This window comes from Erpetoichthys calabaricus, chromosome 11 (assembly GCF_900747795.2).
Source record: "Erpetoichthys calabaricus chromosome 11, fErpCal1.3, whole genome shotgun sequence".
Lineage (NCBI taxonomy): Eukaryota > Metazoa > Chordata > Cladistia > Polypteriformes > Polypteridae > Erpetoichthys > Erpetoichthys calabaricus.
Genome location: NC_041404.2, coordinates 86,132,577 through 86,148,746, shown reverse-complemented (window position 1 = coordinate 86,148,746; position 16,170 = coordinate 86,132,577). Strand labels below are relative to the sequence as shown.

The 16,170-nt window shown below is 37.3% G+C and overlaps 1 protein-coding gene across 1 annotated transcript in view; it reads right to left on the bottom strand.

Annotated features, from left to right (window-relative positions):
* Positions 1 to 11,788, bottom strand: part of prl (prolactin) — a 33,291-nt gene extending 21,503 nt beyond the window's left edge. Inside the window, exon 1 of the mRNA XM_028813528.2 lies at positions 11,450 to 11,788. The gene's annotated coding sequence lies outside the window, so the exon portion shown is untranslated. The remainder of the gene's footprint in view (positions 1 to 11,449) is intronic.
* Between the last annotated feature and the right edge of the window lie 4,382 nt (positions 11,789 to 16,170).

The window sequence follows — 16,170 nt, the reverse complement described above, 5'->3', positions numbered from 1 at the left end:
TATTCATTGTGAAGAAGAGCTTCCAAGGGCATGGATACCACTAGTACAGTACAAGACAGTACCTATATGTTTCTGTGGTGTCCTGAGTTTTAGTCCAGGAAATAATGAGATGTGGTATGCTTAGAGAAATGCAATGCTCACCTAGACACTGAACCACGCAGTTGCAGGAATGCCTGACCTTCTGAGAAAAAGAAAGATTGAGATTTAGGGACCAGTCAGTGTGGGTAAGAGGAAACAAAACCTTCTTGCTCATTGGAATCAGCATAGTGCTACTAGCTAGAGAACCTGGAGTCCATTAGCCAATTCAAGGGTGAGCCAGGAGAGGACTGAGTGGAAGCTATTATTCTCCTAGCCATTCCTGAGGTGAAAGAACAGCTCTGTTCCTTTAAAGGAGTAGGAAGCTCAATATCTACCCCTGAGCCCCCTGCGCTTTAAAAGTAACTGAAGGCTGAGGGAATGCAGAGACACTAGGAATCAACAGAGGGAATTTTAGCCAGGTGGTGTTGTACACCTTATTCACTTTGGCTTGAAGGACAGCACAACATTCACATATTTCAGGTTCATACTTCCAGTTTAGAAGTGGAAAGAAACAATGGAATAGGAAAACCCTAGCATTACTTATCCTATTAGCATCTGTCATTAGAATTACAAAAAATATGCTGATCTTGTCCTAGAAATATTTCTGTGCACTGGCTTGCAGTGATTGAATTTTGACTATGTACTGCATTTCTATCTGCTGTGACTCTCCGGTTGAAGGTAGGGAAATTAAACATCTCAAAAAAGATGCCAAGTTTTTAGTAAAGCGCATGTTAAGAGGAGATGACCAATGACCATTTCTGCTGCTAAACAGGTTTAGGTGCAGTGCTTCTGTTATGAGAAAACACAGACTTGAATGTATGTAGGTGAATGTTGATAAAATGTTTAGGAAGCACCTTGCTAGTTAGCGTGATGTGTAAATAATGTGTAGATAGCAAGAAAGACAGATTCACCAATATCACTGTCCCTTTTAGAAATTAGTTACATAATTATTGATATATGGTCATTATAATTAAATAACTTTTTTTACATAAGCAAAATTTGAGTAATGTGAATTTTGTAGGGTTTATTGTTTATTATTATTTAATAATTATTTATTATTCAATGCTTTCCTTCATCTTTCCTAACATTTTATAAAATAATACAGAATTCTGAGACTACAACAGTCACATCTTGATATGACAACCAGGCTCAGAACAATCCTTTACACCCTGCCCCTCACAAGACTTCTGACGAAGACTAGAAAGGGAAATAAACATTTTTTCTTTTTCTGGCGGGCACAACAAACAGAATAGTGTTTAAAGAGAGCTGGTCCTTTTCTTGAGAAGTGATTTTGAGAATGTGTCAAAAAAATCACTAGTTGACAACCATGTGCTTTACGGTTTAGCTATTTAGGTAAATCAAACACAGTGACTAATGCTTTTCTCACATCAACAATATGTTTAAAATCCTCAAAGTGTAAAGCTTTATTTACCTGTATTTTAACAGATGACATTGGTGGCACGCACTCCATATAGGTAAAACTGTATTTGTCTCAGGAGGAAATTGTTTTTTTTTACAGAATTTCTTTAAATAAATAAATACATTTTACCTAATTTTCAGTTTTATTACTGGGCAGCAAACATACAAGCCATAAAAACCTGGACACAAATAAATGAACATACACAGGCTTGGCCTGCAATAGAAGTAAAATCCTGTAGTACTTCTTTATACTCCCTGCTCTGTGCTCCAATAAATGCAAGTTATCGCAAATATACTAATAACCCAATTGTGCTTCACTCACTCAGAATATGGAACCAATTTAGAAAGCAATTTAAGATGGAAAATCTTTTATCTTTGGCACCCCTGCAGGAGAACCACCTCTTTCAACCCTCGCAAACATATGCAGTTTTTAATACCTGGAAAAGATTTGGGATTAAATTGCTCAGAGATCTTTATATAGACACTATCTTTGCATCCTTTGAACAATTACGTTCCAAATTCAACCTCCCAGCTACACATTTCTTTCACTATCTTCAAATTAGAAACTTTGTTAAACAGAAACTGCCCGATTTTCCTCATCTCGTACCCTCCACTATGCTGGAAAAAATACTGCTCAATTTCGAGGAATTAGACTCCATTTCTGCATTATATAACATTTTATTAGAGTCCCTTCCTTTCAAAGATCCAAGAGGACAATAGGAAAAAGATCTCTTAATTAATATATCAGAAAAGGAGTGGTAGGTAGCAATGCAGAGAATTCACTTGAGCTCCATATGCGCAAAGCATAGAATTATTCAACTAAAAATTATATATCGCGCTCATCTGTCTCGCTTAAAACTGTCCAAAATATTTCCAGGGCAAGATCCAACCTGCGAACGCTGCAACCAAGCTCCTGCCTCACTGGGTCACATGTTTTGGGCCTGCATCAAACTAACATCATTTTGGACCAAAATTTGTAAGTGCCTTTCAGACAGCCTTGGGGTCACAATCCCTCCTAACCCATTAACAGCTATGTTCAGTGTTCTTCCAGACGGACTTGAAGTGGAAAAGGACAAGCAAACGGTGATTGCATTCACTACACTTTTGGCACGCAGACTTATTTTGTTAAATTGGAAGAATCCTAACTCTCCTCTGATAAGTCAGTGGGAAACCGATGTTTTATATTATCCGAAATTGGAAAAAATCAAATTCTCAGTTAGAGGATCTGTACAGAATTTTTTCAAAACCTGGAAGGATCTAATCAATAATATTTTAGAATAAGAAGAAATAATTATTTCCGCATTTCTTTCCCTTCTACATTTTTTATTTATATATATATATTTTTCCTTTCTTTTGTTTATCTTTGCCCTATTAAAAAGCCCTAAGCAATTCTCCTTTGGCCATGCTCTCCTTATCAAGGGTGGGGTTTGATTTGTCTTCAATTCTTTTTTGTATAAATTGATCTATTTGTATGGAATGATTACAATAAAATTAATAAATAAAATTAAATAAATAAATACATAAATACTGTATATATATACACACACACACATGATATTGTCTGAACACACACCAGAATGGGGGAAAAGAACAAAAATGTAAAAAGAAAGAAATATCCACTGACTTCAGCCATTGCTAAGTTTTGTTGATTATAAAAGATGCATTGCACTTACAAAGAGTACAGGTTGACACCATCAACAGCAACAATTACTGCATGTTTACATGTATTACTTCATAATTGAAAGTAACAATATGAGTGCAGGGTTACTCCAACCACCTTGAACTTGATAAGCAAGTCAGAGAAAAAAATTAATAGTCATAATCAGTGTACTGAAACTATTTACTCACAAATGCATAAAACTTGCATATGCTTTGTGAAAGAAAAATATAACAAATAAATGGCATGTCTGTCTGCAGAAACACAGTTGTGTAATTAAATAATTTCCTTGGCCTGCAATATAACAACAGCCTATCATTTCCTCAAAACCATAATGGCTGGTCTTGCACCCAGAAAACGTGTCTCTCAGTGATGGACATAACATCCATTCCATCCAGTTTATGAAGAAGGACTCGTCTTGATTTACACTGTAAACAATGATATGCTTCACTGTCCCCACATTTTACCATTGTCTTTCAAATCAACCCAGAGGGGCTGCACAAAGGAATTAACAATATCTTATACTTGACATGCTGACATTTCCTTAAATTGACCTTCCAGTTTGTGGCGTTTGAGAATAATACTGCCCAGCTTCAATAAATCTGTCAAGTTTTGCTGCCATACCTTTTCATGGTCTATATTACCTACTGCTTATTAGATCAGAAGTCACACATAATGAAGATAATAGAAAAACTGTAGACTGTGACGGTCTAGTTTGGCTCCACGTTCCTTGGTTGCTTCCAGGAGCCTCTTGAATTTAGAACTGCCGATAGTCATGAACCGAGTAGAACTGGGCAAATGAGGACTCACAGAGAACTTGTCCAAATACTTTTGAGCCCCTGAAAATGGGAATACCATGTATAAAGATATATGTATTTTCTAAACAGTTTATACAATATTTTTGTTAAACCCCTTAATTTAAAGCCGAAAGTCTATACTTCAATCACATTTTGATTGCTTTGTTTCAAATCCATTGTGGTGGTATAGAGAGCCAAAATTATGAAAAGTGTGTCACTGTCCAAATACTTATGAACCTGACTGCATATTTGAATATAGGACCCTAAGATTGTTTTGGCAGCAAAACTGTAGAACTCTTGCAGAATATAAAATAAAACAAAGAATTGTTTAAAGGAACAGATAACGTTCTCTGCATTAGCTTTGCTAACTTTCAGGTGACAAACATTAAGTTTTTTCTTCTCTGCTTGGTCAAATTTTGACAGCCATGGCTAAACTATTACCATTCATTCTTCAGTACCTTCAAAACAATACACGGATGGACTACAGACAAATAAAAAAGCATTATTAAGGTAATTAAACTTTTAAAGATAATCAGTGATGTCCAAGTAGGTGGACTGACTACTCAAAACCATAGAGATATTCCCAAATGATCCGTTGTTAGCACACAAATACCATATAAAAACCTGCCTTAATTTCTGAGGTTTCAACATCAAACTGTGTAATCATCCAGGGTGATGAGGGGCAATAGCCAACTGACAGAAATTTTGGGTTTCCCTTTCGAACAGGGCAGGGTACCCATCTGAAACACAAGCTCTCCGAGCAGCTGCATACAAATATAGAGAAACACGCAGATGACAGCATTGTCTGCTTTTGGGGTAGGGGGAGAGTTGCTAACTGACAAGGACAATAACAGAGATGGGGATTTGAGTAATGACAGAAAGGAAACAGGTGAGGCGAACAAATTCTCATAGCTGTGCTTCACTCCCATCATCTCATTGTCCATTTACAGGCAGAACAGAAGTGCTGCATCTGTCTTCCTTCATCTACCCCTCCCTATTGTGAAACAAAGCTCCCCCCATATCCACCTCCCAACCCTCCTTTTCCAATCCTCTGCCCTCCCACCATCTCTCATTTCAGACATCTCCTATAAAACATCATTGTTATTCCATTTAAATTCAGATTCTCCTTTCTTTGTCCATCTTAGCCTTTGGAGCCCTTGACAGGTGGGTGTCTTTCATTTGTGGATCATTGCTGTCTTTTTCGCTCTCTCTCACTTTCTCTTTCTGCCTGTCTATTTGTTTCATCACTATTGACAACTTTATTGTGTGAAACTCTTCATGTGGATTCATTCAAAACGCTGGCTGTATATTTTATGGCTTGGTAGAGACAGTTAAAGGATGCACCTATCTTACCCGGGCTGTCATCTTTTTATTTACCTTATCAAAAGTAAGTTAAGAACAGCTAAAGAGTCCAACGGTATATATATATATATATATATATATATATATATATATATATATATATATATATATATATATATATATATATATATATATTAATCTAATTAAGTTGTAATCCCTAGCGGTTTTTTTATTTTACGGTGTAAATGTATCCACTCATCCATTGCTTCACAACACGTTTTCGGTACACTAAATGAAAAGATAGTTTGTTCTGATTTACTTTTTCCTTAACCAGATGTTTACAGTTATAGTAGCTGAGAAGAAAAACTGGTTTGTCCAATTACAGTAACTACGAGTATTATGACCTTTTTCTAAAGAAATGCAAATCCTACAAGAGCCGTCGTAACTATTTTTTCCCCTTTGTGGTTGTGACTGTCTTCCAATTTCAGCGCACGGCCGGCTCCACAGTGACGCTCGTTTCTCGTTGGCGCTGAGATTTTATAAGCGAATTAATTGCTTGCGTGGACAATAACGTGAAATGGGACAACGATTGACACAACTGGAGTCTGCAGACATGTGAAATAATTCACCGATCGGCAAAGGACTGAATGTCAGCGGAGCTACGAGGACCGAGCTGAAACCGATGAGGGCTGATAGGTGAAAGACTTTTAGTGCAGCAAACCAATAGTGTAAAGCTGCTCCTGTCTCTCGCCCTAGGAATTTCCATCGCAATGCTATAGCAGCTGCCGTCGGTTACTTTAGATTCTCTATCCTATTGTGTTCTGAGAACTTGCCTTTTTCTCATCACTTACAGCATCGCTTCGAGTGTTGCTGGGACAAAATAGCTGTCAAGGCTGTCGTCGCCTTGTGCCGTCCATGCGTCACAGGCTTGGCATCGTTTCCCTTTTCACTGGGACAGATTTGAAGCATCGTTGTGCCCGTAGCTCAGCCAGGGTGCGGACTGGTATTTCAGTGTAACTGGCTAAATATAGCAGCTTACATTCTGTTGAACAAGGACACTTTGAGTGATGATCTCTTTGTTCTGTCCAGGGAGCGTAGAAACACAGTGACACGACGAGCTATTCCTAGAGTGGTGAACTAACAGTGGCTTAAAGGACAGTCAGGCAGATACGACATTTTATCGATTTTTTGTCCATCCTTTTATTTAATTCGCTGATTATATTCCAGTTGGGCAAGGTACGAGATGCCTCGGAAAGCTCGGTCACTTGTTAACTTTCAAGTACAGCTTACGTGCACAATTTCCACGGGGGCAGGACAAGCAGCGCAGATGTAGCCCTTGTAGTTGTGTCGGGTCAGGATATAGTGGGTTAAGGCGAGATGTATACCCTTCATTGTTCGGAAAAGGAGTCGGTGCTTCACCACAGGATCACCATCAATCGAGTTTCCCAAAGTATATTTTTCGGAACAAAGTGGATTCATTTATATCTGAGAATATGTATACGTTTGGGAATATAAATCAGTTCGGGGACTCAGATTTGTTTTAGGACAGTTGAATCTGTTAAAATTCAAGCTTGGCTATACGAAATTTTGAACTGCTCCTAAGGCAGTGGTTCTCAACATTCAGTCCTCAGGGCCTGGTTGGGCTTTTATTCCAACCCATTTCTTCTCTTAATTGGACTCCTACCGTAATTAGGCAAGCCGTTATTTCCCAGTTTCTATGTTCCTGTTTTTTGTTTTTTTTTTACAAACATCCGGAAATTAAAGATTGGTTATGTTTTTAGTGAATGAGGCATAATTTTATACATGTTAAATATGGAAAATTCATTTCAATTCATTCAATTTGCATTTTTTTTTCTGGTTATTTAGACAATCATTTACCAATAAGCATGCTAGTTAGTAATAGCTGCTCCTTTCAGAGTCATTTGCACTGGAGTCAGCTCTACTCAATATTAATTGTATTCAGGTACAATTATGATAGCAAACTCCACAGAAAAAGTGAAATAAAAAAGTAAGCTTTTAAGGATACATAAAAAACACAAGTTTTAATTTTATAATAAGTGTCAATCTGACACTACAGTACTTTTCTAAATGCCAAATACAATGAAAAACTGGTCAGCTAATTAAACAATTAGATTAATTAAAGGTAACAGTGACTGTCTGACAAACTGGTTGGAACAAAAAAATGCAGCTACAGGGAGATCGGAGGACTGAACATTTAGAACCACTGTACCAGGGGAGTTTATCAGATAATCACACATTTTTAGCAGCTCCAGACACCAGTAAATGCCAGTAAGTTATAATGTTTTCTACCATTTGTGAGTAGGTTTTCTCCAGGTATACTACAGTATATGGCTTTACTCATGCCTAGGCCACTATGGATAAGTTGTAGTATCATCCAGTTCAGGGTAGGTTACTGCCTTGCCTGATGCTGACATGGTAGACCCCAACTGTCCGTGAATTGGAAAATTAATACATCACTGAATGTCTTTATAGACTTTATAGCTTGCAGAGCAAATACAATATAGAGTTATACAGTATATGATCATGACAATATTCTACTGGTATTTGTTACATTTTTAAATTGTTTTTAGGTTGGGATAAGGAGTAATCTGCCTAGTGTTTGGTGGTCAAGGGTCCTAAGTGATCTCTGGCTTGTCCTTTCCCTTACTTATTTTGACATATTTTCTTTGTGTCTTTCTATACTTTGTAAAAACACTTGGCAAAGATATCCAAAGATAATAATAATGGAATTAGTACTCAAAAAGACGATATTTTAAAAATAAAATTACCTACAGGCAGTTTGGTTATGTATCAAAATTTAAGTCATACAATTCTTATGCTCTTCTGTTATTGAGACATATATATAACGTAGCGTAAAGTAATGGCTTTTTTGATCTATATTAGTTTGCCTGCTGCAAGTGGTGACCTAGTTTATGAAATAATACAATCCCTTTAGCTGCCTATTAAAATTGCTTATCTTTTTTTCCTCATTTACTTTTTTCTGAAGGCACAGTCTCCCATTTCCACGAGTGAATCATATAAATATAACAGTGAACATACACTTAAAAATAATGGTTATTTAATGGCATTTTATAGTGCTTTACTGTGTTGTATGGTTCCTTGTGGTATTATTGTTTGACAAAGCACCATTTCATTTTGGGACAGACTATTTGCATATAAAGATGGTCCTTTGTGCTTTAAAAAAACTTTATAATTTGTAAAAAAAAGAAAAAAGAAAAAAAAGTGAGGTCTTTAACAAAATATATACAAAGTTTAAGAAAACTTAAATTTAGCCTGAGTTATTGTATGCAGCAGGAGTCCTTTTATAATCATGACTCATTGGTATTGATGTGTTATCGGCTGTTCGTGGTTATTTACTGTATGAAGCTTTTTATAGATGTAGATAAATAAAAAGTTATTTCTGGATTCTTCATGTGGATGGGTCCTTTGGGGACCAAAAATGGTTCCCTTATGGCATCGATCTGAAGAACTGCTGTGGCACCTTTATTTTTAAGAGTGTACATGTTAGGTCAGTCAGTGTGTAACCCACTTAGCTCTGAATGGGTCATGGGGGATACTGTAGCCTATCTTGGCTAGCATAGGGTGCAAGACAGGAACAAACCCTGGACAGGGGGCCAGTCCATCACAGGGTGAACACACATATCAGACACAAACTATGACCAATTTATTATTGCCAGTTTCCCTAACTTGCATGTCTTTAGACTGTGGGAGAAAGCTGGAGCACCCTTAGGAAACTCACACAGACATGGGGAGAATATGCAAACTCCACACAGGGAGGACCTGAGATGCAAACCCAGGCCTCCTTACTGCAAGGCGGCGGCTGTGTCACTGTGCTACCCTATATGGTAGGTGTGTTTACATCAAATATAAGAAGACTCACTTGTCTACTCAGTTAACTGATTTGCTTAAGGAAATCAAGAATCTAGCTAGGTCCTGTCAAAACTGAAGTCCATACCTGAAACCTTTAGACCTTACCAAGTTTGAATGGTACTGCCAAATTTGAAACTCAGACTTGATCCAAATGCCAGATCCCACCTCCTCTTTTCTTCTCAGAGAATGTAGACACACAAACTCACACAGGGGAGTCTCACATGTGCAGTTATACAATGCTTAGCTCTGTTGCTAAGTAGAAATGCTCACAATAATAGTGCAAATTCATCCCAGCTAAGTCAATTAAACTTGTTCTCTGTATCACCATATGATTTAAGAATTGTGTGCAAATATGATCTGTAAAGCTTTTGTCAGGTAGACTTGCACATGTGTTCTAATATCTGTCAGTAATCAATTTCTTTGGCTGTTTTTATTTATATTTGCTTCACTTATTGAATGGTACTGATCTCTGCATATTTAATGCAGCACAGCAATCTTATATACAGTACCTGACAAAGTACTCTCTAACAGTGCATACTTTAAGTGGTACTATATATGAAAAAAAAAACAGACTGGTGTACTACTACATATTATTTGTAAGCAAATGTGTTCATTATACCTTTGTAAACCAATGAAATGAAATGACCTTTTTTCTTCACTATAACCTGACTGTCCACCTGTAACTTGCAGCTTCTGATTTCCTTTTCACAGGAAGCCTTATACTTGACACCCGCCATGTCAGACATTGAAGAAACAGGAGAAGAGTATGAGTAAGTGCTGGTTAAAGTAAACTGAGACTGATGAGAGGGATAAAAGAAAAAAAGGATGAGCAAACAGCATCTGTGAGCGCAAATTAAGGAGAAGCAGGAGATGGGTGGGGACAGGAGTACAGTGATTAATGAGTTAAAACGGGGTTTTGAGCCACTGCTTTGAAACATCTCTAATGCTATTTTATATCTTTTATTTCAGGGAACAGGAGGGTAAGTACATTTATGACATTCTGCACTTGTCTGTCCATCTGATGAATGATGCTCATCTCAATACCCTGTACAGATTTAAGTGTGACACATAACATGAACAGTATGGCAAAATTAAAATATAAATTGTGATATATACTCATTTTATTAAGTGCTCTTCTTATAACAAGGCCATCATGCTTTGGAGATGATGCCCACTCTTATATATCCATTGTGTCTTGTAGTGACAGATTAATATAAATGGCTGATTGTAAGTATAGCTTTGTAATCCGTTTAAAATTATAGAGTGTAAAAAAAGCCAACAACAAGTGAAGGACTTCTAAGGTCATCCTTATGTGTCAACTGCAGGGGTTACTCACGTCCTTCACAAAGTCCTAATAAATGGCCCTTCCAAGAAGTGTTAACTTCATTTCTCTTCCATACGTTTCTGGCTAAATTGGGGTGTATTGCGGGGGGCCGCATATTGGATAATATATTGGGTGTGTGGGAGCCGACTTAAAACTTTTACAGCTCAGGGTAACAGTTGAGTGTATGGGGTGGAGAGTTCCATCCATCCATTTTCCAACCCGCTATATTCCTAACTACAGGGTCACGGGGGTCTGCTGGAGCCAATCCCAGCCAACACAGGGCACAAGGCAGGAACCAATCTCAGGCAGGGTGCCAACCCACCGCAGGACACACACAAACACACCCACACACCAAGCACACACTAGGGCCAATTTAGAAGGGGTGGAGAGTTGGTGAAGGAATATCCATCCATCCATTATCCAACCCTCTATATTCTAACACAGTGTGACGGGGGTCTGATGGAGCCAATCCCAGCCAACACAGGGCGTAAGGCAAGGCTCCAGCCCACCGCAGGACACACACACACACACACACTAGGGACAATTCAGGATAGCCAATGCACCTAACCTGCATATCTTTGGTGAAGGAATAACAAACGGGAAACACTCGAGTTCTCTTCAACTCTGCTTTTAGACATGTATGCCCGATCTGGAATTATACTTTGTAGTAATTTTAAATATACTTTCAGATTGATTTAAATAATCTAGCTGTATGCAATGCACTGTTCAAAATGTACATGGTCCTGTTGCCCGCGTATTTTTTAACTTAATAGGCAACCTACAGCATATAGTATCAGTTTAGCATCATTAAGTATTTAATACATCGTATGTTATTCAATAGCTTAAATAACCATACAACTTTTAGAAATACATTTCCAAGTGCGTCTTGTAACACATGACCCTTTTTAACAATTAAATAAATTATACTACATAATAGTAAATAGTGCTCACATGGTAGTGTAACTGGAAAGTTGTACTCACCCCAGGTCGGCTCTCAGAGGACACGTTGATCTCGCGTGTTTTCCAGCTTCTTTGACAATCGCTACGCTTTATTAAATGACGAATCTGCGGTGACTCGCTGAGAGCACCAGCCCGACCTGAAATTAAGTGCTTACAAAGTGTCGTCTGCCCCGCGTATTCGCAACTTTATTTTACAAAAAAAGCAAATCCCAAAGAAATCAACTAATCAAGCAATTAAAGTTTAAGTTTAAAACATGCAAAGACAGCATTTTTCATAGTCTGCAGGAAGACGCCCGCGTAAATGAATGCCAATCAGTGACCGCCACGTCACGACGGTGTTATGACAGTCTTCACCTGCGTATTTTTGTCTTCGTGTGACATTTTTTTAAGTACGTCTTCACGAGCTCTCGTAAAGGAAACTGGCAGAGATCAACCTCCCGATTCCTGCTGCAAGTGATAAAGCGATACAATACAGCGTTCATTTTAAACGATTAGCAGTTTCTACACGTGCTGTGAAAACCTTCCATGCACTTTACTGTCCAACTAGTAGTAAAATATAGAACTTCATAGTACTAAATAGAAAACACAAATCAACTTACGTGATGTACTCCTAACTCTTGACTTTGTGCTCTAGTTACCTGAAACTTTTGACTCTGTTCACAACTGGTAATAAACTTACCAGTGATCTTGATAAGAATATGGGTAAGTACACCTAGTACACCAGCCTTCTGTCAAGTATATATGCCAGACAGAGCATCTGTATATTCAGATGTGTAGAAGGTTTACTACAGATGTGTGGTTCATTCTCTCTGTCTTGAAGATTTCCTTCTGGATTTGGCTGCCCATATCTGTGTTTGGTCTGTCTGTCTGTCTGTCAGTGATGCACACATTTATAGTTATCAATTGGTAATAACAACCATCTGCACACATAGTCTTTATAACATATTTCTATAGCATGTATTCATGTGAGATATGTAACTCAAAGTGCTTTACCAGAAGTTATAAAAATTACAGGTACAAATTATAAATAACGGAAAAAAATCCAAAATTAATAAATAACTACAAGCTTTTGTGTTTAGTCACAAAATAAACACGTGAATGATGACTTCACTGGTAAATTATGAATATACTCCCACTCCTGAATTGCGGCCAAGCGCTGCACTTTATTAGCCACAAGGTCTTTTGCTGTCCTGCCAGCCTTCTATGTCCTTTTAAGTTCCAGTTCAAAGTGGAAAGGCATCCCTGTAAAGACCATTGACGTAACTTTCCTTGGCAGTGGTGAAGAGTGGCCTTTGAATTTTTAATCGTGGCTTTTTTTTACACTGTGTAGAGGAAGAACAGGAAGCAGAAGATGAAGGTAAGTTTGTGCCTTTACCCTTTGGTATTGCCTCAGCACTTCACCCCCAGTACTCACCCCAGCAGTGCTGTTTGAATGTCGTTCCGGTCATGCTCTTTCTTTCATGTACAAGCCTGCAACTCATATTTTCCTCCAATCCTCACTGACTGAGAAAATGCGTGCTCTCTATTCCCCTCAATGCTGTGGTTCATAAAAACATACAAGGTCACTGCAAAAACATCTGTTGCAAAAGCAACAAAATCAAATAACATTAAAAAAATATTAACAGTTAATACTTATCAACAATGAAAGAAGTACAACGAGAAGCTGGAATGGTAACTTGTACCTTGTGGGCAACACTGAAAAGAAAATGTCTCATACTTTTGGCTAACTTATCTTTTTAGATTGTTCCCACTTTTTACATTATCCATAATTTATATCTTTTTTCTTATGCTTATCTCTGTTATTGGCAAATGCCATCATTGTATCATCATTCCACCAATTAGGCGACTATACTGAATATCAAAGTACCTGTGTGTGTGTGTGACTTTGACTGATGAATAAAGTAATATCAAATATTTTGCATGGGGAGCAGCCTGACATTTACAAGATTCTAATAAGTAATGCTAAATAAGTAACACTAAATATATACATATATATGTGTGTGTATACTCATGGAAAAAAGAAACACAATCTTTTCTGGAAAGTTTATATCACAGTTATTAACTTGTATACTTTAACAAAAGCTGTCAGTTTCTTGTATCCGTCAGAATAGCAATCCAGTTTATGCAAGGGTGCATTTCTACTTGCCAAGCACACTCTTAAAAATAAAGGTAACCAGAGTGGTTCTTAAGAGTGATGCCATAGGGGAAACAACTTTTGGCTCCAAAAAGACCCATGCACATGAAGGTTCCAGAAAGAACCTTTATTTATTAAGATCTGTATCAGGCTCCAAACAGTAAATAACTATGACTGGATGATTACAAATTTGTGAAATACCAATGGGCCATGATTTTAAAATGACTTTTGTTGGATACATATGGTTAACACAGGCTAAGTTCAGGTTTTCTTTAATCTGTTAGTGTCCTGCTAGGTAGTCTACTATACATTAAAAATTTTGTTTTCTTCTACATATTAGGAGTTTTTTTAAATTTTTTTAAATTAAATTTATTAGAATCAAATAACATTCCATACAAGCAAGTCAAGTTTTACAAAACTACGTTTGAAACAAATCAACCCTCACCCCTGAGAAAGGGAGCTAGGCCAACAGAATAAAACTTTCATAGTAGGAAAAATAAGTAAATAAATAATAGAACAAAAAAGGGAAGAGAGTCCACTTCTTTAATTTAAATGCTTATTCTAAGATGTTATAGATTAGATCATGCCAGGTTTGGAAGATGTTTTGTACAGATCCTCTAAGTGAGAATTTCCAATTTCAGGTAATATATAACATCAGTTATCCACTGACTTAACCGAGGTGAATTAGGATTCTTCCAGTTGAGCAAGATAAGTCTACATAGTGAAGTAAAGACAATTACAGTTTGTTTGCCCTTCTCCACTTTAAACCCATCTGGAGGTACACTAAACACAGCTATTATGGATTAGGAGGGATTATGACACCAAGGCTGTCTGAAAAGCATTTAAAGATTTTGGTCCAAAATGGTGTTAATTTTGTGCACATCCAAAACATATGGCCCAATGAGGCTGGAAGTTGATTGCAACATTGACAGGTTGTTTATCAAAGCACAAAGAATCTACTTCAAATGCAAAGAACCCTTTTCAGAATGAAATAGTTCTTTGTGAAGTTCCATGATGAACAATGCCTGATTAAGTCACCTTTAAAAGGAATTTAAAATCTTCAGTTAGAGCAAAACAATGAGCACACTTAGCCAGTGTGTACAGTGCCTTAAATATAACCAGAAGCAAGGGAGAAGTTACAATTGCCAAGACTTGGTTAACCTCATGTAAATATACCAGAGCAGGGCCAATACAGTAGCTCATCTGAGAGATTGTCTTCAAATTTTCTACCCTTACTGCTGCAAAAACTGCCGGTAGACACAATACATATATTTGTGACAGGATGGTGAGGAACAGTGTCCGAGTTGCTGCCCTTAGAGTTTGGTGGCCTGTTAGATGCCATCTGCGCATACCTAGTACCTGAACGCCTCGCCCACAGCACGAAAATGTCAGGCCAAATACAGCTGCTGTGGTCACAGCTCTTCTGAGGAATGTACTCTGGGGTGCAGGGATAGGAGGGTAACATCCCATAACTGCACATTCAGAGGCTCATGTGCAAGACTTGGTCACATACAGGGCCGGATTTTCCTATAGGCTAACTAGGCTTCAGCCTAGGGCCTCAAGATCAAGAGGGGCCAACATTCAAATTATTAGCAAAATTAAAATTACACTATTTTAAAAACAGTGAACACTAAAACACTGAACCGAAAATAAGGAGAAATTCTACGCATATGACTAATAAACAAACATAAAAATGTATTGGTTAATCACAGTAATGATGTATTTTATTATCCCTCATGTAATTTACAAACTTAAAAATGGAAGGTGAAAGGGCCTCATAAGTGGAATAGCCTAGGGCCTCTTTTCATATAAATCCGGCCCTGGTCACATAAGATACTGAAGGACTGTAAGACGACTGTTGGTAATGTTCACAATTGTTTTTTTTATTGTGGTCCTTTGTGTTCGTATTATTCTTATTTATTTTTATTTAAGCAACAAAGGTTGAAATTTCAATCAAACAATGAGTGCTGCATTTCTTTTTTCCATCAGTATATTTACTAACTAATAGTTAATATATGATCAACAGTAACCATTAGGAAATATGTTTATCTGAATGCCAGTGCAGAAATTTGTTCAAGCCAAACTGGAGAAACAAATCTCTGTGATGTGAAGGACCTGTAAGTCCGAAACATACTTTTTTCATTTTTATAATTGCATGGACAAATTGCTTTAAATTTGGGTTAACTGACTTAAACGTAGCTAGAAAACAGAAAAAAAAATGTAGGAACATAAATGATTAATTTCATGTTACTGTCTTAATATCAGTTATTTATTACCTGCTACACTTGTCTGGATGGATGGAAAATGTAATAGACAGCGTTGTAGTGCCACCTAGTGACCAAGAGGTGAATTTAAAATACTCAACCTGATACTCTTCATAAAATTAAAACCTATTAGAACATTCTGTTTTATTAATAAATGTAATACCCAGTCTGTCACACAAATTTAAGGGAATCATCCTGGATGATACAGTGATCACCATCACAAGAGTACACTTAAGCGCATACCTAAAGTCAAAGAATTCCAATTCACTTAACCTCCACATTTTAGGGCTGTGGGGAAAAATACTCCAGAAAGAAACTGGGATTTGATCCTGGTCTCTCGGACC